This window comes from Oncorhynchus mykiss, chromosome 23, assembly GCF_057628025.1.
Source record: "Oncorhynchus mykiss isolate SJ-2025 chromosome 23, ASM5762802v1, whole genome shotgun sequence".
NCBI lineage: Eukaryota > Metazoa > Chordata > Actinopteri > Salmoniformes > Salmonidae > Oncorhynchus > Oncorhynchus mykiss.
The window spans coordinates 53,417,589-53,441,333 of NC_143044.1; the positions used below are offsets into that span (position 1 = coordinate 53,417,589).

Genomic DNA, 23,745 nt, shown 5'->3' on the forward strand with positions numbered 1-23,745 from the left:
TTTACACGCCAACCCTACACAGACAGACAAACGCTGGCATGGACACACACACACTATCTCACTCTCTCTCTCAACACACACTCACACACACAAGCACATACACCCTCCTACGGAATGAGAAGGAAAGCCCTCTCTGCCTGTAGGTTTATGTTATGACTCCATTCAATTTCACCCTTCCAATGACATCTAGGGTGCTGGCATCTATAGAACAGGTTCACACGGGTGACATGTTGGTCACACACGATGAGTGTCCACCATCGGCTGTGAGGGCAGTAGACCGTGAGTCCCATGCAACCAGACTTCTGTGGCTTGTTACAGCCTGTCTCAAACTCCTCTGTGGGAGAGAGAGAGTCCCAAATGAAGTTAGCAGCCTAGTATTCCCTATATAGTATACTACATTTGAGGGAATTTGCCACATATACAATGATACATCTGTGTGGCATGAAGGTCTGGAGTAGAGCGAGATTATATAACGGGCTGGGATCTATCGAACCCAAGATCTATACCTCAGCAATAAGGTAGGAGGGAGCTCTGTATCATGAATATGGTCACAGGTAGATGTTGTTCAGCCCGGCACAACAGCGGAGGGCCAGTCAACCCATAAAGTCCTTATACTCTTGCATAAGGGCCTTATCTTTTATATCAGTGAGAATTTATTTTAAAAAAAACAAAAGATTCAATTGATACACGCCCTCATAGGATTAGGGTTAGTGCTTCCACACATATCTCCATGTTACAGTGCTTGTTTATGGAAAACAGACGGAAGACTGAGGCGACCACCTGTGCTAAAATTGCTATCTAGTGTGCTCCGAACACCTGTGTGTAAGTGTTAACTGGAGAATAGTTCTGGCGGTTGGAGGCACCCATAGCTGTGTGGATCTGTGCAAAACTGTTGCAGTAAGTATCATTTTTATTTAAAAGATGATTTATCGCTGATGAAAGGGCCATATGTTTCGAAAAGCAGTATCGCAAGCAATGATTATTGACATTTCTCAACAGCATCGGGATTGTAGTTCGCGAGCGAAGTTGACTGCTGAAAACTGTAGGGAGAAGGAAGAATTCTTTCTGCCTAGGGTTTGATAGCTAGGATCTATCCACAGAAACATGACCTAATGTTCAAGCGCCTACGGCTCACTACGAACAAGCACTGACAAAGAAACATACCATCTCAGAACACAGGACCACACCCCACAACATAAATGTACATAGCAACCATTCAGCATGGACGACACATCACAAAAACGTTCATCTGCACAAGTTCATGGGGTGTGGTTTAATACCATTTTAAATGCTCCCCAGTAAGTAGCGTCCCTTGGGAAACACTGACCAACACTTTGGTTCCTGCCTTGTTACATACGGTTTGATTGACATAAGACCAGTAAATTACTAGGTTCACCTGAATGAGCAATATTATATGGCCCTTTTCTGCTTTTTTTTAAACTTTTACTTAACTAGGCAAGTCAGTTAAGAACAAATCCTTATTTACAATGACGGCCTACCAAAATACCTCCTGTGGTTGGTGTTAAAAATAAAAAATATAGGACAAAATACACATCACGACAAGAGAGACAACACTGCATAAAGAGAGACCTTAGACAACAACATAGCATGATAACAACACATGACAACACAGCATGGTAGCAACACAACATGACAACACAACATGACAACACAGCATGGTAGGAACACAACATGACAACACAACATGACAACACAGCATGGTAGCAACACATGACAACACAGCATGGTAGGAACACAACATGACAACACAGCATGGTAGGAACACAACATGACAACACAACATGACAACACAGCATGGTAGGAACACAACATGACAACACAACATGACAACACAGCATGGTAGCAACACAACATGACAACACAGCATGGTAGCAACACAACATGACAACACAGCATGGTAGCAACACAACATGACAACACAGCATGGTAGGAACACAACATGACAACACAACATGACAACACAGCATGGTAGCAACACAACATGACAACACAGCATGGTAGGAACACAACATGACAACACAACATGACAACACAGCATGGTAGGAACACAACATGACAACACAGCATGGTAGGAACACAACATGACAACACAACATGACAACACAGCATGGTAGCAACACAACATGACAACACAGCATGGTAGGAACACAACATGACAACACAACATGACAACACAGCATGGTAGCAACACATGACAACACAGCATGGTAGGAACACAACATGACAACACAGCATGGTAGGAACACAACATGACAACACAGCATGGTAGGAACACAACATGACAACACAACATGACAACACAGCATGGTAGCAACACAACATGACAACACAGCATGGTAGCAACACAACATGACAACACAGCATGGTAGCAACACAACATGACAACACAGCATGGTAGCAACACAACATGACAACACAACATGACAACACAGCATGGTAGCAACACAACATGACAACACAGCATGGTAGGAACACAACATGACAACACAACATGACAACACAGCATGGTAGCAACACATGACAACACAGCATGGTAGGAACACAACATGACAACACAGCATGGTAGGAACACAACATGACAACACAACATGACAACACAGCATGGTAGCAACACAACATGACAACACAGCATGGTAGCAACACAACATGACAACACAGCATGGTAGCAACACAACATGATAGCACAGCATGATAGCAACACAACATGACAACAACATGGTAGCAACACAACATGACAACACAGCATGGTAGCAACACAACATGACAACACAGCATGGTAGCAACACAACATGACAACAACATGGTAGCACCACAAAACATGGTACAAACATGATTGGGCACAGACAACAGCACAAAGGGCAAGAAGGTAGAGACAACAATGCATCACGTGGAGCAGTCCAACTGTCACTAAGAGTGTCCATGATTGAGTCTTTGAATGAAGAGATACAACTGTCCAGTGTTTTTGGCAGCTCGTTCCAGTCGCTAGCTGCAGAGAGCTGAAAAGAGGAGCAACGCAGGGATGCGTGTGCTTTGGGGACCAGAGGGCTGCAGTAGGTATCTCAGATAGGTGGGAGTTAGGCCTAAGAGGGTACATGCTTTGTCGTCTTCTTTGACGGACTGCGTGGTTTTACTCAGTTTTATTACATGCTCTGTAGACTACCACATGAATGCATAATATATAAACAACTTGCACGTCACATTTCAAAACAAGTACTTGCATGGTGGCTTCAATGACAGGTTTAGATACTCTGCGGTGCCTTGTTAGGTCGAGAGCTCAACTACGATATCCACAATCCCTTTCGCATCATACGCGGCAGGTTTTTCTCGGATCGGAGTACGCTACAATTCAAAACGAGACGTCTCTGTTTATGTTCAACACACCTCCAACATATTATTCTGCTGTCCGCACGGAGCGAAGCATTAAAAAACAACATTTGGGGGAATGTAACTTTATACAGGAAGAAAGCCAACACGAAAGCGTCGTATGATTGGCCATTCTGACTTTTTTTGTATCAAACATTGATATTTGTTGACAAATTGCCTTTGTTAGCTGGTAAACAAGCTAACTCAACGAACTTGGTCTGAAGCGGCGGGTGGTAGATGGTTGTCACCCGCTCACTGAGCGGTGTGTCTCGGCAGGAGGAGCGCATCGACTCCGCTGTAAGTAAAACTACCTAACAATAACCTTCCTCTCATTTACACAAGATAACTAACCATATTAGCTTGCCAATCAGTTGACAATCTCCTGTTTTCCTTTGTGAACCCGCTGGCTAGCTAACATAAGGGACAGTAGGCTAGCTAGCTAATATGATTGCTTGCTGGTGGAGAGATGTGCCAGGTAACGTTAACGTTACAGTAGCTGGTTATTCCTCTCAAAAACCTAGCTAACTAATAATGGTCATAATTTAGGCTATAACCAAATCTTCTCTTAACGTTAATCATAACTATTTATTTTTGGGTCATTGTAATGTATCCAAAGCTATTTAGTCATAAATCCTTACGTTTTTACGCATGGTGGTCCCGGGAATCGAACGCACTATTCCGGCTTTGTCTACCAACTGAGCTAACCAACAAACTAGGTTTTGCATGTCAAGTTGGAGTGGGATATCATTCCCTCGTTCAAGCATCTGATCTGTTGGCTAGCCCTGCTTCTGCCTTTGTTGGTCCGGTCTGGCGATGACTTGGATCCGCCTTTTTGACATCCATGTCCCGTTGTCGTATCAATCATTCGGTTCCCCCTTTCCAATTATCTTATCTCTTAGCTGATCAATAGCTCGAATGGTGATTTGACTTGCCACTCAGCTATTGTTTAGTTACAGACGTTGTCGTCATTGCATTGCCACGGGTAAACATGTTGTTTACAAACTGATTTTTGGTCAGAATATGTTTTGTTTTTAACCTTGTGGATGTACACACACACACACACCACCACCACCACCATATGTTTTACTATCCTTGTGGGTACCTAGCCTTAACCTGACTCCTGAACTTAGCCCTAGTTGTAACTAAAACACAAAACCGAACCCCTAAACTTAAAATAGCGTTTGTCCTTCTGGGGATGTGGGAAATGTCCCCACTAGGGATAATGTGCCTTGTTTTACTATCCTAGTGGGGACTTGTTTTACTATCCCAGTGGGGACTTGTTTTACTATCCCAGTGGGGACTTTTGGGCATTTCCATTACCCTCAAGGATAGTAATACACACACCCCTTCCCACTCCAGAGGGTCTGGGGGGGGGTCTGTCCCACTCCAGAGGGTCTGGGGGGGGTCTGTCCCACTCCAGAGGGTCTGAAGGGGGGGGGTCTGTCCCACTCCAGAGGGTCTGGGGGGGGTCTGTCTTCTATTGAATCTGTAGGTCTGTAGGAACCCCCACCTATCCAGAGTGTCTGTAGGAACGCCCACCTATCCAGAGTGTCTGTAGGAACGCCCACCTATCCAGAGTGTCTGTAGGAACCCCCACCTATCCAGAGTGTCTGTAGGAACCCCCACCTATCCAGAGTGTCTGTAGGAACCCCCACCTATCCAGAGTGTCTGTAGGAACCCCCACCTATCCAGCAGGTCTTCTGTGTCTGTGTGTACGTGATGTGTGCTGTTCTCTGGAGCTGTTGCGTCATGAGGCTTGGTACTGTGTGTTTGTGTTAACACACTGTAGGCCTGTGTGTTTTGGCCTGTGTGTGTGCACTCTGTATGTGCCTGGACTCTGAATGGAATGCCTGGGTAGTTCCCCAGGTCATAACTGTGGGTGTGTACGTGTGTGTTTTTTTGCTTACGTTTGTGCATACTGTAAGCTTATGAGTCTGTACTCTGAATGACAGGCCTGGGTAAGTTCCCCGGGTCGTAACTGTGCGTGTATGAGGCTAGGGACATCTGAGCAGCTTAGGCTAGGCTGTAGGCTACACTCTGCAGTGTGTATGTGAAGCTTGGCACACTACTCTTCAGTTCAGCTTATTCGCTCCATTCAGTGTGCTGGGTTTGTGCATGTGAGATGGAGGATTACCAGGGTTTGTCATGGAAAGTGGGTCAGACAGTGGGTATGTTTTTACTGTCGTTTCTGTTAGTGGGGATAGAAAGACAAAGGCCTGGTAAAACATCATCAGACCTTTTTCCAAATTGCTGGGCGCAGATTGACTGTTGGTCTCTCTTTCTTAGTCTCTACACCTCGAGTCTATATCTGTCTCTCTCTACTTCTTCCCTTCTAATTCTTTAGGTATATTCCAAACAGTCTCTCTCTCTCTCTCTCTCTCTCTCTCTCTCTCTCTCTCTCTCTCTCTCTCTCTCTCTCTCTACTTCTTCCCTTCTAATTCTTTAGGTATATTCCAAACAGTCCCTCACCCTCTCTGCTTCTCTCTTTCCCTACTTCTCCATCTCTCTCGGTCTTAATTACGCACATGAGGTCATTCATACATGGAAGGACCTGCCAACACCTGAGCTGAAAGAAAATGTCAAATCTGGACACGGGGGCAGTTTGCTTCTGCACCTGACTGGAGAAATATTTAACAGGGAAAAAACAACTAAGTCTGTTTGTGTTCTGAAGCTCTACCTTTTAGTCTAGCAGTTCACAACATTACAAATGCTGCTCCTGTGAAGTTTCCCCTGGGTTTTATATATATTATTTAACCTTTATTTAACTAGGCAAGTCAGTTAAGAACATATACTTATTTACAGTGACGGCCTACACCGACCAAATCCGAACGGCGCTGGGCAAGTTGTGCGCTGCCCTATGGGACTCCCAACCACGGCCGGTTGTGATACAGCCTGGATTCGAACCAGGGTGTCCCTAGTGATGCCTCTAACACTGAGATGCAGTGTCTTAGCCGCTGCGCCACTCGGGCGCCCAAGGTACAGATCTAGGATCAGCTTTCCCTCCCCCAATGCTAACTAAAACCATTAGGGGGGATGCTAAACTGTCCCAAAATCAGCATTTAGGAACAACTTCACTCAACTCCAATAAGGTTAGCCTTACTGAAATGAAGTAGTTTGTATTGTGAACACAACATTTATGATGTTGTCTTTGACCCCTCAGATTTGGAAAGTGAAAAACAAAGAGCTGGGTGGTGGGAGTAGTAGTTAGGGTTAGAGAGGAGGGCTGGGAGTAGTAGTTAGGGTTAGAGAGGAGGGCTGGTAGTAGTAGTTAGGGTTAGAGAGGAGGGCTGGTAGTAGTAGTTAGGGTTAGAGAGGAGGGCTGGTAGTAGTAGTTAGGGTTAGAGAGGAGGGCTGGGAGTAGTAGTTAGGGTTAGAGAGGAGGGCTGGGAGTAGTAGTTGGGGTTAGAGAGGAGGGCTGGGAGTAGTAGTTAGGGTTAGAGAGGAGGGCTGGGAGTAGTAGTAGTTAGGGTTAGAGAGGAGGGCTGGTAGTAGTAGTTAGGGTTAGAGAGGAGGGCTGGTAGTAGTAGTTAGGGTTAGAGAGGAGGGCTGGGAGTAGTAGTTAGGGTTAGAGAGGAGGGCTGGGAGTAGTAGTTGGGGTTAGAGAGGAGGGCTGGGAGTAGTAGTTAGGGTTAGAGAGGAGGGCTGGGAGTAGTAGTAGTTAGGGTTAGAGAGGAGGGCTGGGAGTAGTAGTAGTTGGGGTTAGAGAGGATGACTGGGAGTAGTAGTTGGGGTTAGAGAGGATGACTGGGAGTAGTAGTTGGGGTTAGAGAGGAGGGCTGGTCGTAGTTCTCTCCTTCCCATATCCCCCAGTCTCTCCTCCATCTCTCTCAGGGGCTGCTGCTGCCAGTACAGGCTGTGCTTTAGGCACAGATTTATGATCAGTCTGCCCCCATCAGGTCAGCCCCCCTCCCTGCTGTCTTCCTGTGCAAAGTGAGTCAAGTGAGCCACACTTTCCCCAAGCTGCTGGTCACTGGAACGGTTGGTTGGTTTCTGGGAAGGTCACACAGTGTGTTTTCTACTGGCAGGAAGTAGTACCTAGGCAGGGTGTGAGTGTGTCCATGTGGTTTTGAGTGCATGCGATGTGTGTGTGTGTGTGTGTGTGTGTGTGTGTGTGTTGTTTGTCGTCTGTCCGCGGTCGGACTGTGTTCACCTCAGTGAATTATTGATGAGCCTGTAACTTGAACGCCTCCCCTCCTCTCCATCTCCCAGTCTCTCCATCTGTCACCAGTAGCCTACATCCCAGTACTGCCTACTGGAGTCAGTACACCCCCCTCTCTCTCTCTCTCTCTCTCTCTAGGCCCCTCTCTCCCTTCCCCTGGGTGTGTTTGATGGGGATTACCTACCTAGTGACAATCATTTACTGTTAATGCGGCCACACACACACACACACACACACACACACACACACACAGGGTGGTGGTAGGGTGGGGCTGTATAATCGGTGCCAGATGGCCTTTGAAGATGGAAGGCGGGGGTCTCTGTACCTAATTACATTGACCTACACTGCGTTGTGTAGTTTTCATGCGTTTCAGGTCCATTACAGCATGTGACTTGGCTGAGTGGATAGAAACATTGCTCTGAATACGAGTTCATGTAGGCTACAGCCCACGTTTCCATTCTATGGAATACAGTGTCTAAGATTTAGTCAACCTCTGCCTTTGAGTTGTCCAAAGAAACATGTCTGCTATTGGAAGTCTTTCTCCTGTTACTCTTATAGGCTATTAAATAGGATTCTGGGAAAGTTCAATAAATTCCCTGGTTTTCCAGAAATCCCGTTTCCGGATTTCCCTCTTATTCCCTTCCGATTCCGTGAATCTTCCAACAAGGATTTCTGGAAAACCAGGGAATTTATTGAAAGTACCATGAATTTTGCAACCCTAGTTTCAGATATCTGGAGTGTGTTTTATAAATGTCTGAAAGGCATTTGGGAACCAACCACTAGTGAAGTTCACCCCCTGTTCAGTGAATTAGACCTTGTGATAATGTCTAGGTCATTTGACTCCCTCCTCTGTGGTCAGTCTGTTACTGCTTGGCACTCAGCATTAAGGGGTGAAGGCCCTGTGATAGACTAGTGTCCTGTCCACGGGGTGTACTGAGGTGATAGACTAGTGTCCTGTCCAGGGGGTGTACTGAGGTGATAGACTAGTTTCCTGTCCACGGGGTGTACTGAGGTGATAGACTAGTGTCCTGTCCAGGGGGTGTACTGAGGTGATAGACTAGTGTCCTGTCCAGGGGGTGTACTGAGGTGATAGACTAGTGTCCTGTCCAGGGGGTGTACTGAGGTGATAGACTAGTGTCCTGTCCAGGGGGTGTACTGAGGTGATAGACTAGTGTCCTGTCCAGGGGGTGTACTGAGGTGATAGACTAGTGTCCTGTCCAGGGGGTGTACTGAGGTGATAGACTAGTGTCCTGTCCAGGGGGTGTACTTGAACATCAAGCTGCCTCACTACAGGAACAGGAAATGGGCTCCGGATCGTACAAGCCAAGGCTCATGCAAGGCTACTTACTTACTGTGGTCAGTCAGTCCATTTCCCCCAATGGGCAAACGTCCAGTCATCCAGGACCTCAGCTGCCACGGATGACCCAGTTGTCGTGGGAATGGCACCGATTGGTTCCAGATTCTCTTGGCAAGCGGGTCCAGCTGGAGAATGGTTTATTTAACCAAGCTAATTTAATACTGAGGAGAAGTATTTCAACCTGCTCAGAAAGATGACAGATAGATGGGGGTTATCTCAAACACAACAACAACAACCAGCACTACATTGGTAGATCATAGATCCGAGGATGAGGAAGATTCTGGCAATCACACACACAGACAGACACAGAGATTGATTGAAAGCCTGAGAAATGTTTTAAATTGTGAAAAGCGTCATTCAATTTTCATACATTCAGGAAACCATTTTTTTTTTTTTAGGTCAGGTGCTTGGCAATGGTTACAATGGACCTGTTCTGATACATTTCCCTTAGACAAGTTGGTGGCTGTGTGGGAGAATGTTCTGAGTTGAGTTGGCCACGTCTACTGATGTTGAACCTTTTTAATTAGGTTAGTTTTGTTGAGATTAACATCTCTGTTTCCAGAGAGACCAGGATAGCAGCATCAGCACAGCAGTATCAGACAAACCACCACATGACATCAGCCAGAGCAAAATGACATAAATATAATAAACTGCATGTTCCCATGTCTGGAGGCGAACTACGCCATCTAGACTCGCCCACAACAATGCATCTCATCCTTTGTACTCACTGGGTGCCCACTGGTAGATTCCACTGTCTGTGTTGGTTAAAAGGGACACTTCACCACTTTTTCACCTCATCTTTACTATGCTGTCTTCAGCACCATACCAGTGTCTGTCTATTACGTAGGCCTACACGTAAGCTAGGCTATGTAACAAGAAGATTAGAACATCAAATGTATTGAGTGTTGTTCTTGTGAGGTTTGTAGTATTCCAGTCTTCTGACAGTTAGGCTGGTTTGTGCTCCAGTCTTCTGACAGTTAGGCTGGTTTGTGCTCCAGTCTTCTGACAGTTAGGCTGGTTTGTTCTCCAGTCTTCTGACAGTTAGGCTGGTTTGTGCTCCAGTCTTCTGACAGTTAGGCTGGTTTGTACTCCAGTCTTCTGACAGTTAGGCTGTTTTGTATTCCAGTCTTCTGACAGTTAGGCTGGTTTGTGCTCCAGTCTTCTGACAGTTAGGCTGGTTTGTACTCCAGTCTTCTGACTGTTAGGCTGGTTTGTACTCCAGTCTTCTGACTGTTAGGCTGGTTTGTACTCCAGTCTTCTGACAGTTAGGCTGGTTTGTACTCCAGTCTTCTGACAGTTAGGCTGGTTTGTACTCCAGTCTTCTGACAGTTAGGCTGGTTTGTACTCCAGTCTTCTGACAGTTAGGCTGGTTTGTACTCCAGTCTTCTGACAGTTAGGCTGGTTTGTACTCCAGTCCTCTGACAGTAAGGCTGGTTTGTACTCCAGTCTTCTGACAGTTAGGCTGGTTTGTACTCCAGTCTTCTGACAGTTAGGCTGGTTTGTACTCCAGTCTTCTGACAGTTAGGCTGGTTTGTACTCCAGTCCTCTGACAGTTAGGCTGGTTTGTACTCCAGTCTTCTGACAGTTAGGCTGGTTTGTACTCCAGTCCTCTGACAGTTAGGCTGGTTTGTACTCCAGTCTTCTGACAGTTAGGCTGGTTTGTACTCCAGTCTTCTGACAGTTAGGCTGGTTTGTACTCCAGTCTTCTGACAGTTTGGCTGGTTTATGTGCGCAAGTGTTTGAGGCTATCTAACTTCCTGTCTCATTAAATGGCGCCTGTATTCACTTCTTGTTTCGGATACTCAGGGGGACATCACACAGACAGGCACACACATACTCACCAAACAAAACAAAAAATCACTTCAACCAGTAAAATGGCTCTTTGGCTAGTTTTTGCTACAGCCTATGTCAATGAGCGTTAGCATTCTAGCTAACAACTTCTGCATCCAAAACAGTTATTTTGCAAAAGATCACAACCGAATATAATCTTAGCGACTGTTCAAGCAAGAATCAAAACATCATTGTAAGTTATTTTGTTTAGCCTAAGATTGATGTTTTTATTATTTCTATGTTGAATGGGTGCAGAGTGCGATGGCTTCCTTACGTGTATCTGTGTGTAACGGCAGTGTGTCGTGTTCTGGAAAGTTGTCTATAGCCTGTTGTCCATCCTCTTTTTAAATAGTCAGCCAACATGTTTTCAGCACTATTATTTCCCTGATTGATCAACACGTGTTTTCTCATGCTCTCTCTGTCTCTCTGAAGCAGTCATATAGTGAGCAATACGTTTCAACATCAAATTGCAATAAAATCGCAGTTTCGAATTGTATCGACGCCTCATTATGATGATATCACAGTGCCATCCGTTTTGTCACCAAAGCCCCATATACTACCCACCACTGTGACCTGTACGCTCTCGTTGGCTGGCCCTCGCTTCATACTCGTCGCCAAACCCACTGGCTCTAGGTCATCTACAAGACCCTGCTAGGTAAAGTCCCCCCTTATCTCAGCTCGCTGGTCACCATAGCAGCACCCACCTGTAGCACGCGCTCCAGCAGGTATTTCTCTCTGGTCACCCCCAAAACCAATTCTTCCTTTGGCCGCCTCTCCTTCCAGTTCTCTGCTGCCAATGACTGGAACGAACTACAAAAATCTCTGAAACTGGAAACACTTATCTCCCTCACTAGCTTTAAGCACCAACTGTCAGAGTAGCTCACAGATTACTGCACCTGTACATAGCCCATCTATAATTTAGCTCAAACAACTACCTCTTCCCCTACTGTATTTATTTATTTAGCTCCTTTGCACCCCATTATTTTTCCTTTGCTCAATCTTCCACTGCAAATCTACCATTCCCGTGTTTTACTTGCTATATTGTATTTACTTTGCCACCATGGCCTTTTTTTTTTGCCTTTACCTCCCTTATCTCACCTCATTTGCTCACATTGTATACAGACTTATTTTTCTACTGTATTATTGACTGTATGTTTGTTTTACTCCATGTGTCACTCTGTGTTGTTGTTTGTGTCGAACTGCTTTGCTTTATCTTGGCCAGGTCGCAATTGTAAATGAGAACTTGTTCTCAACTTGCCAACCTGGTTAAATAAAGGTGATTTTTAAAAATATTTTGTATAATATGGTATCTTGAGGTCCCTAGCACACACTGGTGTTGGTGTATACCGGTCATTAAAAATATTCATGCGAGTAGACTGCTGATTGGCCATCTCATCCTCATCCTGACTGCATTCTATGAGGAAGTAGCAAGCATTTTTTAACGTTCTGTTTGAGATACATTTTGTGAGGTGTTTTTTTTATGTGTTTGTTTGTTTTCTCCAATTTATGCTTTGGCCACCTGAGTATAGAATGAGTCAACAACATTATTTGGGTATGAGTTAACAGAATATTAACTTTTAAAAGTGAGATTGACCGGACAGGTACTTGTTTTGTCAACAGATATCTAATCACCCTGATGGCATCCTGACTAGAGGTCGACCGATTAATCGGAATAGCCGATTAATTAGAGACGATTTCAAGTTTTCATAACAATCGGAAATCGGTATTTTTGGGCGCCGATTTTTTTTATTTTTATATATATATTTTTTTATACCTTTATTTAACTTGGCAAGTCAGTTAAGAACACATTCTTACTTTCAATGACGGCCTAGAAACGGTGGGTTAACTGCCTTGTTCAGGGGTAGAACGACAGATTTTCACCATGTCAGCTCGGGGGGGATCTAATCTTGCAACCTTACAGTTAACTAGTCCAACGCAATAACGACCTGCCTCTCTCTCGTTGCACTCCCCAAGGAGACTGCCTGTTACGCAAATGCAGTAAGCCAAGGTAAGTTGCTAGCTAGCATTAAACTTATCTTATAAAAAAACAATCAATCATAATCACTAGTTAACTACACATGGTTGATGATATTACTAGATATTATCTAGCGTGTCCTGCGTTGCATATAATCTGACTGAGCATACAAGTATCTAAGTATCTGACTGAGCAGTGGTAGGCAGAATCAGGCGCGTAAACATTCATTCAAACAGCACTTTCGTGCGTTTTGCCAGCAGCTCTTCGTTGTTGCTCTGTTTATGACTTCAAGCCTATCAACTCTTGAGATGAGGCTGGTGTAACCGAAGGGAAATGGCTAGCTAGTTGGCGCGCTAATAGCGTTTCAAACGTCACTCACTCTGAGCCTTGGGGTGGTTGTTTCCCTTGCTCTGCATGGGTAACGCTGCTTCGATGGTGGCTGTTGTCGTTGTGTTGCTGGTTCAAGCCCAGGGAGGAGCGAGGAGAGGGACGGAAGCTATACTATTACACTGGCAATACTAAAGTGCCTATAAGAACATCCAATAGTCAAAGGTATATGAAATACAAATGGTATAGAGGGAAATAGTCCTATAATTCCTATAATAACTACAACCTAAAACTTCTTACCTGGGGAAATTGAAGACTCATGTTAAAAGGAACCACCAGCTTTCATATGTTCTCATGTTCTGAGCAAGGAACTGAAACGTTAGCTTTCTTACATAGCACATATTGCACTTTTACTTTCTCCAATACTTTGTATTTGCATTATTTAAACCAAATTGAACACGTTTCATTATTTATTTTATTGATGTATTATATTAAGTTAAAATAAGTGTTCATTCAGTATTGTTATAATTACCATTATTTACATTTTTTTTTTTTTTATAATCTGCTGATTAATCGGTATCGGCTTTTTTGGTCCCCTCTCCAGTCAGGTCCCCTCTCCCTGACTGGAACCTCCCAAATCCCAGGTAGCCTGCACACATCCCCTCTCCCTGACTGGAACCTCCCAAATCCCAGGTAGCCTGCACACATCCCCTCTCCCTGACTGGAACCTCCCAAATCCCAGGTAGCCTACACACATCCCCTCTCCCTGTTTGCAACACGATTTCCCTCCCAAATCCCAGGTAGCCTACACACATCCCTTCTCCCTGTCTGCAACACGATTTCCCTCCCAAATCCCAGGTAGCCTACACACATCCCTTCTCTTGTCTGGAACCTCCCAAATCCCAGGTAGCCTACACACATCCCCTCTCCCTGTCTGCAACACGATTTCCCTCCCAAATCCCAGGTAGCCTACACACATCCCTTCTCTTGTCTGGAACCTCCCAAATCCCAGGTAGCCTACACACATCCCCTCTCCCTGTCTTCAACACAATTTCCCTCCCAAATCCCAGGTAGCCTACACACATCCCTTCTCCCTGTCTGGAACCTCCCAAATCCCAGGTAGCCTACACACATCCCCTCTCCCTGTCTGGAACCTCCCAAATCCCAGGTAGCCTACACACATCCCCTCTCCCTGTCTGCAACACGATTTCCCTCCCAAATCCCAGGTGACTGAGATATGATTCCTCCTCTCTTCTCCTTCCCTCTCTTTTGATATTTTACACATTCCTGCTCATCGATTAGATGGGTTACACAGGAAGAATGAGGGAGGGAGGCAAAGACGGGGAGTCTGTGAGCGGGAGGGAAAGAGAGACTGTGAGAGGTATCGTTAGTGTCGATCTCCTTTCCCGAGAGTCCCCTCAGATCGATTACCTGGTCATCAGACTTGTAATCTTCAGCGTGTGCAAACCAATCCTCCTCCTCTGATCCCTCCATGCAACCAACACACTCAGGAGTCCAGACCGGGCGTAAGCAACAACCAACACACTCAGGAGTCCGGACCGGACGCAGGGCATCAGCAACAACCAACACACTCAGGAGTCCAGACCGGACGCAGGGCATCAGCAACAACCAACACACTCAGGAGTCCAGACCGGACGCAGGGCGTAAGCAACAACCAACACACTCAGACCGGACGCAGGGCGTAAGCAACAACCAACACACTCAGGAGACCAGACCGGACGCAGGGCGTAAGCAACAACCAACACACTCAGGAGTCCAGACCGGACGCAGGGCGTCAGCAACAACCAACACACTCAGGAGTCCAGACCGGACGCAGGGCGTCAGCAACAACCAACACACTCAGGAGTCCAGACCGGACGCAGGGCGTCAGCAACAACCAACACACTCAGGAGTCCAGACCGGACGCAGGGCGTAAGCAACAACCAACACACTCAGGAGTCCAGACCGGACGCAGGGCGTCAGCAACAACCAACACACTCAGGAGTCCGGACCGGACGCAGGGCGTCAGCAACAACCAACACACTCAGGAGTCCAGACCGGGCGTCAGCAACAACCAACACACTCAGGAGACCGGACCGGACGCAGGGCATCAGCAACAACCAACACACTCAGGAGTCCAGACCGGACGCAGGGCATCAGCAACAACCAACACACTCAGGAGTCCGGACCGGACGCAGGGCGTCAGCAACAACCAACACACTCAGGAGTCCGGACCGGACGCAGGGCGTCAGCAACAACCAACACACTCAGGAGTCCAGACCGGACGCAGGGCGTAAGCAACAACCAACACACTCAGACCGGACGCAGGGCGTAAGCAACAACCAACACACTCGGGAGTCCAGACCGGACGCAGGGCGTCAGCAACAACCAACACACTCAGGAGTCCAGACCGGACGCAGGGCGTAAGCAACAACCAACACACTCAGGAGTCCGGACAGGACGCAGGGCGCCAGCAACAACCAACACACTCAGGAGTCCGGACCGGACGCAGGGCGTCAGCAACAACCAACACACTCAGGAGTCCGGACCGGACGCAGGGCGTCAGCAACAACCAACACACTCAGGAGTCCAGACCGGACGCAGGGCGTAAGCAACAACCAACACACTCAGACCGGACGCAGGGCGTAAGCAACAACCAACACTCAGGAGTCCAGACCGGACGCAGGGCGTCAGCAACAACCAACACACTCAGGAGTCCAGACCGGGCGTCAGCAACAACCAACACACTCAGGAGTCCAGACCGGACGCAGGGCGTCAGCAACAACCAACACACTCAGGAGTCCGGACCGGGCGTCAGCAACAACCAACACACTCAGGAGTCCGGACCGGGCGTCAGCAACAACCAACACACTCAGGAGTCCAGACCGGGCGTAAGCAACAACCAACACACTCAGGAGCCTGGACCGGACGCAGGGCGTCAGCAACAACCAACACACTCAGGAGTCCAGACCGGACGCAGAGCATCAGCAACAACCAACACACTCAGGAGTCCAGACCGGGCGTCAGCAACAACCAACACACTCAGGAGTCCAGACCGGACGCAGGGCGTCAGCAACAACCAACACACTCAGGAGTCCAGACCGGACGCAGGGCGTCAGCAACAACCAACACACTCAGGAGTCCAGACCGGACGCAGGGCATCAGCAACAACCAACACACTCAGGAGTCCAGACCGGACGCAGGGCATCCGCAACAACCAACACACTCAGGAGTCCAGACCGGACGCAGGGCGTCAGCAACAACCAACACACTCAGGAGACCAGACCGGGCGTAAGCAACAACCAACACACTCAGGAGTCCGGACCGGACGCAGGGCGTCAGCAACAACCAACACACTCAGGAGTCCAGACCGGACGCAGGGCGTAAGCAACAACCAACACACTCAGGAGTCCAGACCGGACGCAGGGCGTAAGCAACAACCAACACACTCAGGAGTCCAGACCGGACGCAGGGCGTCAGCAACAACCAACACACTCAGGAGTCCGGACCGGACGCAGGGCGTAAGCAACAGCCGCGCTCATGCCTATTTATTTGGACAATGAAGCTTAAACGTTTTATTTTGTCTCTGTACTCCAGCATTTTGGATTTGAGATCAAATGTTTCATACGAGGCGACAGAACAGAACGGCACCTTTTATTTCAGGTTATTTTCATACATATGTTTTACCGTGAAAGCACCTTTATATCTATTAGAAATGAAAGCACCTTTATATCTATTAGAAATGAAAGCACCTTTATATCTATTAGAAATGAAAGCACCTTTATATCTATTAGAAATGAAAGCACCTTTATATCTATTAGAAATGAAAGCACCTTTATATCTATTAGAAATGAAAGCACCTTTATATCTATTAGAAATGAAAGCACCTTTATATCTATTAGAAATGAAAGCACCTTTATATCTATTAGAAATGAAAGCACCTTTATATCTATTAGAAATGAAAGCACCTTTATATCTATTAGAAATGAAAGCACCTTTATATCTATTAGAAATGAAAGCACCTTTATATATCTATTAGAAATGAAAGCACCTTTATATCTATTAGAAATGAAAGCACCTTTATATCTATTAGAAATGAAAGCACCTTTATATCTATTAGAAATGAAAGCACCTTTATATCTATTAGAAATGAAAGCACCTTTATATCTATTAGAAATGAAAGCACCTTTATATATCTATTAGAAATGAAAGCACCTATATATCTATTAGAAATGAAAGCACCTTTATATATCTATTAGAAATGAAAGCACCTTTATATCTATTAGAAATGAAAGCACCTTTATATCTATTAGAAATGAAAGCACCTTTATATCTATTAGAAATGAAAGCACCTTTATATCTATTAGAAATGAAAGCACCTTTATATCTATTAGAAATGAAAGCACCTTTATATCTATTAGAAATGAAAGCACCTTTATATCTATTAGAAATGAAAGCACCTTTATATCTATTAGAAATGAAAGCACCTTTATATCTATTAGAAATGAAAGCACCTTTATATATCTATTAGAAATGAAAGCACCTTTATATATCTATTAGAAATGAAAGCACCTTTATATCTATTAGAAATGAAAGCACCTTTATATCTATTAGAAATGAAAGCACCTTTATATCTATTAGAAATGAAAGCACCTTTATATCTATTAGAAATGAAAGCACCTTTATATCTATTAGAAATGAAAGCACCTTTATATATCTATTAGAAATGAAAGCACCTTTATATATCTATTAGAAATGAAAGCACCTTTATATATCTATTAGAAATGAAAGCACCTATATATCTATTAGAAATGAAAGCACCTTTATATCTATTAGAAATGAAAGCACCTTTATATCTATTAGAAATGAAAGCACCTTTATATCTATTAGAAATGAAAGCACCTTTATATCTATTAGAAATGAAAGCACCTTTATATCTATTAGAAATGAAAGCACCTTTATATCTATTAGAAATGAAAGCACCTTTATATCTATTAGAAATGAAAGCACCTTTATATCTATTAGAAATGAAAGCACCTTTATATATCTATTAGAAATGAAAGCACCTTTATATCTATTAGAAATGAAAGCACCTTTATATCTATTAGAAATGAAAGCACCTTTATATCTATTAGAAATGAAAGCACCTTTATATCTATTAGAAATGAAAGCACCTTTATATCTATTAGAAATGAAAGCACCTTTATATCTATTAGAAATGAAAGCACCTTTATATCTATTAGAAATGAAAGCACCTTTATATATCTATTAGAAATGAAAGCACCTTTATATATCTATTAGAAATGAAAGCACCTTTATATATCTATTAGAAATGAAAGCACCTTTATATATCTATTAGAAATGAAAGCACCTTTATATATCTATTAGAAATGAAAGCACCTTTATATCTATTAGAAATGAAAGCACCTTTATATATCTATTAGAAATGAAAGCACCTTTATATCTATTAGAAATGAAAGCACCTTTATATCTATTAGAAATGAAAGCTCCTTTATATCTATTCGAAGCTGTCATTTGAAGGTTCATAAGTGTTTGGACAAATTGACTTAAAAAGTAGTCAAACGTTTACTGTTTGGTCCCATAATCCGAGCACACAGTGATCACATCAAGCTTGTGACTACAAACTTGTTGGATGCATTTACAGTTTTTGGTTGTTTCAGGGTCTGTTGTACCCAATAGAAGTGAACGATAAATAATATATTGTGTCATTTTTGGAGTCACTTTTCTTGTAAATAAGAATAAAATATGTTTCTGAACACTTCTATTGATGTGGATGCTACCATGATTTTGAATGATGAGTGAGAAAATTATAGGCATCAATGTCACCCCCCCCCCCCCCCATGCTAAATGCTAACCTCCCCTCCCCTGTTATTGGTAATGGTGAGAGGTTAGAATGTCTTGGGGTTATGATATAGAATGCTAACCTCCCCTGTTATTGGTAATGGTGAGAGGTTAGAATGTCTTGGGGTTATGATATAGAATGCTAACCTCCCCTGTTATTGGTAATGGTGAGAGGTTAGAATGTCTTGGGGTTATGATATAGAATGCTAACCTCCCCTATTATTGGTAATGGTGAGAGGTTAGAATGTCTTGGGGTTATGATATAGAATGCTAACCTCCCCTGTTATTGGTAATGGTGAGAGGTTAGAATGTCTTGGGGTTATGATATAGAATGCTAACCTCCCCTGTTATTGGTAATGGTGAGAGGTTAGAATGTCTTGGGGTTATGATATAGAATGCTAACCTCCCCTATTATTGGTAATGGTGAGAGGTTAGAATGTCTTGGGGTTATGATATAGAATGCTAACATCCCCTGTTATTGGTAATGGTGAGAGGTTAGAATGTCTTGGGGTTATGATATAGAATGCTAACCTCCCCTGTTATTGGTAATGGTGAGAGGTTAGAATGTCTTGGGGTTATGATATAGAAGGCTAACCTCCCCTGTTATTGGTAATGGTGAGAGGTTAGAATGGGGGTACAATATTTGTTTGAGTATCATAGAAGTAGTTACCCCTCTTCCCACCACTTTAAAAACCTCTGCATCATGCGCCAGTCTAGATACCATTTAGGAAAACCATGAAAGGAATTCTTGGGAGTTGTACAAAGCCGTTGTTTTCCTACTTTCTCTGTAAAAGCCATCAAGGGTAGAATGTTATCCAGAGCCTCGTGGCTGTATACTGTTGGAACTGAGCTGTGGTTTCACACTGCTGCTGTCTTCTGTCGTTTTAATTTCATCTTGCATTGCATTAGTGAACTCTTATTTCACTTGCTGTGCATGGAGTCTCTTTTTGGGGGGGTTTAACCCACTGTTCCCCGGTAGGCCGTCATTGTAAATACGAATTTGTTCTTAACGGACTTGCCTAGTTAAATAAAAAAATAATTTAAAAAATCCCTCTTATTTTTTGGTAAATATATCAATTATTTATATATATATATATATATATATATATATATATATATTTTTTTAACATGTATTTTCCCCTAACCCTACCATCCCTCCCTAATTGGAGTAAACTAATGGACAACACTTAGACTTCCAGCTTATACATACTATATCCATTTTACAGACACAGTATGGATCACAGTCCCATCCTTCAACTACCCTCAACCCTTCCCATATATCTCTGAACACCACCCAGTCCCATCCTTCAACTACCCTCAACCCTTCCCATCTATCTCTGAACACCACCCAGTCCCATCCTTCAACTACCCTCAACCCTTCCCATATATCTCTGAACACCACCCAGTCCCATCCTTCAACTACCCTCAACCCTTCCCATCTATCTCTGAACACCACCCAGTCCCATCCTCCAGCTACCCTCAACCCTTCCCATATATCTCTGAACACCACCCAGTCCCATCCTTCAACTACCCTCAACCCCTCCCATCTATCTCTGAACACCATCCAGTCCCATCCTTCAGCTCCCCTCAACCCCTCCCATCTATCTCTGAACACCATCCAGTCCCATCCTCCAGCTCCCCTCAACCCCTTCCATCTATCTCTGAACACCATCCAGTCCCATCCTCCAGCTCCCCTCAACCCCTTCCATCTATCTCTGAACACCATCCAGTCCCATCCTCCAGCTCCCCTCAACCCTTCCCATATATCTCTGAACACCATCCAGTCCCATCCTTTAGCTCCCCTCAACCCCTCCCATCTATCTCTGAACACCATCCAGTCCCATCCTCCAGCTCCCCTCAACCCCTCCCATCTATCTCTGAACACCATCCAGTCCCATCCTTTAGCTCCCCTCAACCCCTCCCATCTATCTCTGAACACCATCCAGTCCCATCCTTTAGCTCCCCTCAACCCCTCCCATCTATCTCTGAACACCATCCAGTCCCATCCTTTAGCTCCCCTCAACCCCTCCCATCTATCTCTGAACACCACCCAGTCCCATCCTCCAGCTCCCCTCAACCCCTCCCATCTATCTCTGAACACCATCCAGTCCCATCCTTTAGCTCCCCTCAACCCCTCCCATCTATCTCTGAACACCATCCAGTCCCATCCTTCAGCTCCCCTCAACCCTTCCCATCTATCTCTGAACACCATCCAGTCCCATCCTTTAGCTCCCCTCAACCCCTTCCATCTATCTCTGAACACCATCCAGTCCCATCCTTCAGCTCCCCTCAACCCCTCCCATCTATCTCTGAACACCATCCAGTCCCATCCTTCAGCTCCCCTCAACCCTTCCCATCTATCTCTGAACACCATCCAGTCCCATCCTTTAGCTCCCCTCAACCCCTCCCATCTATCTCTGAACACCATCCAGTCCCATCCTTTAGCTCCCCTCAACCCCTCCCATCTATCTCTGAACACCATCCAGTCCCATCCTTTAGCTCCCCTCAACCCCTCCCATCTATCTCTGAACACCATCCAGTCCCATCCTCCAGCTCCCCTCAACCCCTCCCATCTATCTCTGAACACCATCCAGTCCCATCCTTTAGCTCCCCTCAACCCCTCCCATCTATCTCTGAACACCACCCAGTCCCATCCTTCAGCTCCCCTCAACCCCTCCCATCTATCTCTGAACACCATCCAGTCCCATCCTCCAGCTCCCCTCAACCCCTCCCATCTATCTCTGAACACCATCCAGTCCCATCCTCCAGCTCCCCTCAACCCCTCCCATCTATCTCTGAACACCATCCAGTCCCATCCTTTAGCTCCCCTCAACCCCTCCCATCTATCTCTGAACACCACCCAGTCCCATCCTTCAGCTCCCCTCAACCCCTCCCATCTATCTCTGAACACCATCCAGTCCCATCCTCCAGCTCCCCTCAACCCCTCCCATCCATCTCTGAACACCATCCAGTCCCATCCTTTAGCTCCCCTCAACCCCTCCCATCCATCTCTGAACACCATCCAGTCCCATCCTCCAGCTCCCCTCAACCCCTCCCATCTATCTCTGAACACCATCCAGTCCCATCCTTCAGCTCCCCTCAACCCCTCCCATCTATCTCTGAACACCATCCAGTCCCATCCTCCAGCTCCCCTCAACCCCTCCCATCTATCTCTGAACACCATCCAGTCCCATCCTTCAGCTCCCCTCAACCCCTCCCATCCATCTCTGAACACCATCCAGTCCCATCCTCCAGCTCCCCTCAACCCCTCCCATCTATCTCTGAACACCATCCAGTCCCATCCTCCAGCTCCCCTCAACCCCTCCCATCCATCTCTGAACACCATCCAGTCCCATCCTTTAGCTCCCCTCAACCCCTCCCATCTATCTCTGAACACCATCCAGTCCCATCCTTTAGCTCCCCTCAACCCCTCCCATCCATCTCTGAACACCATCCAGTCCCATCCTCCAGCTCCCCTCAACCCCTCCCATCTATCTCTGAACACCATCCAGTCCCATCCTTCAGCTCCCCTCAACCCCTCCCATCTATCTCTGAACACCACCCAGTCCCATCCTTCAACTACCCTCAACCCCTCCCATCCATCTCTGAACACCATCCAGTCCCATCCTTTAGCTCCCCTCAACCCCTCCCATCTATCTCTGAACACCACCCAGTCCCATCCTTCAACTACCCTCAACCCCTCCCATCCATCTCTGAACACCATCCAGTCCCATCCTTCAACTACCCTCAACCCCTCCCATCCATCTCTGAACACCATCCAGTCCCATCCTTCAACTACCCTCAACCCCTCCCATCCATCTCTGAACACCATCCAGTCCCATCCTTCAACTACCCTCAACCCCTCCCATCCATCTCTGAACACCATCCAGTCCCATCCTTTAGCTCCCCTCAACCCCTCCCATCTATCTCTGAACACCACCCAGTCCCATCCTTCAACTACCCTCAACCCCTCCCATCCATCTCTGAACACCATCCAGTCCCATCCTTCAACTACCCTCAACCCCTCCCATCCATCTCTGAACACCATCCAGTCCCATCCTTCAACTACCCTCAACCCCTCCCATCCATCTCTGAACACCATCCAGTCCCATCCTCCAGCTCCCCTCAACCCCTCCCATCTATCTCTGAACACCATCCAGTCCCATCCTTCAACTACCCTCAACCCCTCCCATCCATCTCTGAACACCACCCAGTCCCATCCTCCAGCTCCCCTCAACCCCTCCCATCCATCTCTGAACACCACCCAGTCCCATCCTCCAGCTCCCCTCAACCCCTCCCATCCATCTCTGAACACCATCCAGTCCCATCCTTTAGCTCCCCTCAACCCCTCCCATCTATCTCTGAACACCATCCAGTCCCATCCTCCAGCTCCCCTCAACCCCTCCCATCTATCTCTGAACACCACCCAGTCCCATCCTCCAGCTCCCCTCAACCCCTCCCATCCATCTCTGAACACCACCCAGTCCCATCCTCCAGCTCCCCTCAACCCCTCCCATCCATCTCTGAACACCACCCAGTCCCATCCTCCAGCTCCCCTCAACCCCTCCCATCCATCTCTGAACACCACCCAGTCCCATCCTTCAGCTCCCCTCAACCCCTCCCATCCATCTCTGAACACCATCCAGTCCCATCCTTTAGCTCCCCTCAACCCCTCCCATCTATCTCTGAACACCATCCAGTCCCATCCTTTAGCTCCCCTCAACCCCTCCCATCCATCTCTGAACACCATCCAGTCCCATCCTTTAGCTCCCCTCAACCCCTCCCATCCATCTCTGAACACCACCCAGTCCCATCCTCCAGCTCCCCTCAACCCCTCCCATCCATCTCTGA

The 23,745-nt window shown here is 46.0% G+C and overlaps 1 protein-coding gene across 3 annotated transcripts in view; it reads left to right on the forward strand.

Moving 5' to 3' along the window:
- Window positions 1-336: 336 nt before the first annotated feature.
- The window catches only part of LOC149972633 (E3 ubiquitin-protein ligase pellino homolog 1-like), a 63,294-nt gene continuing 39,885 nt past the window's right edge, over window positions 337-23,745 (forward strand). The window contains exon 1 of one of the 3 annotated variants that reach the window (XM_090217679.1): window positions 337-897. The gene's annotated coding sequence lies outside the window, so the exon portion shown is untranslated. Of the gene's footprint in view, window positions 898-2,689; window positions 3,682-23,745 lie in introns of those variants that run through there. The other 2 variants (XM_090217678.1, XM_090217677.1) reach the window with 2 other exon arrangements.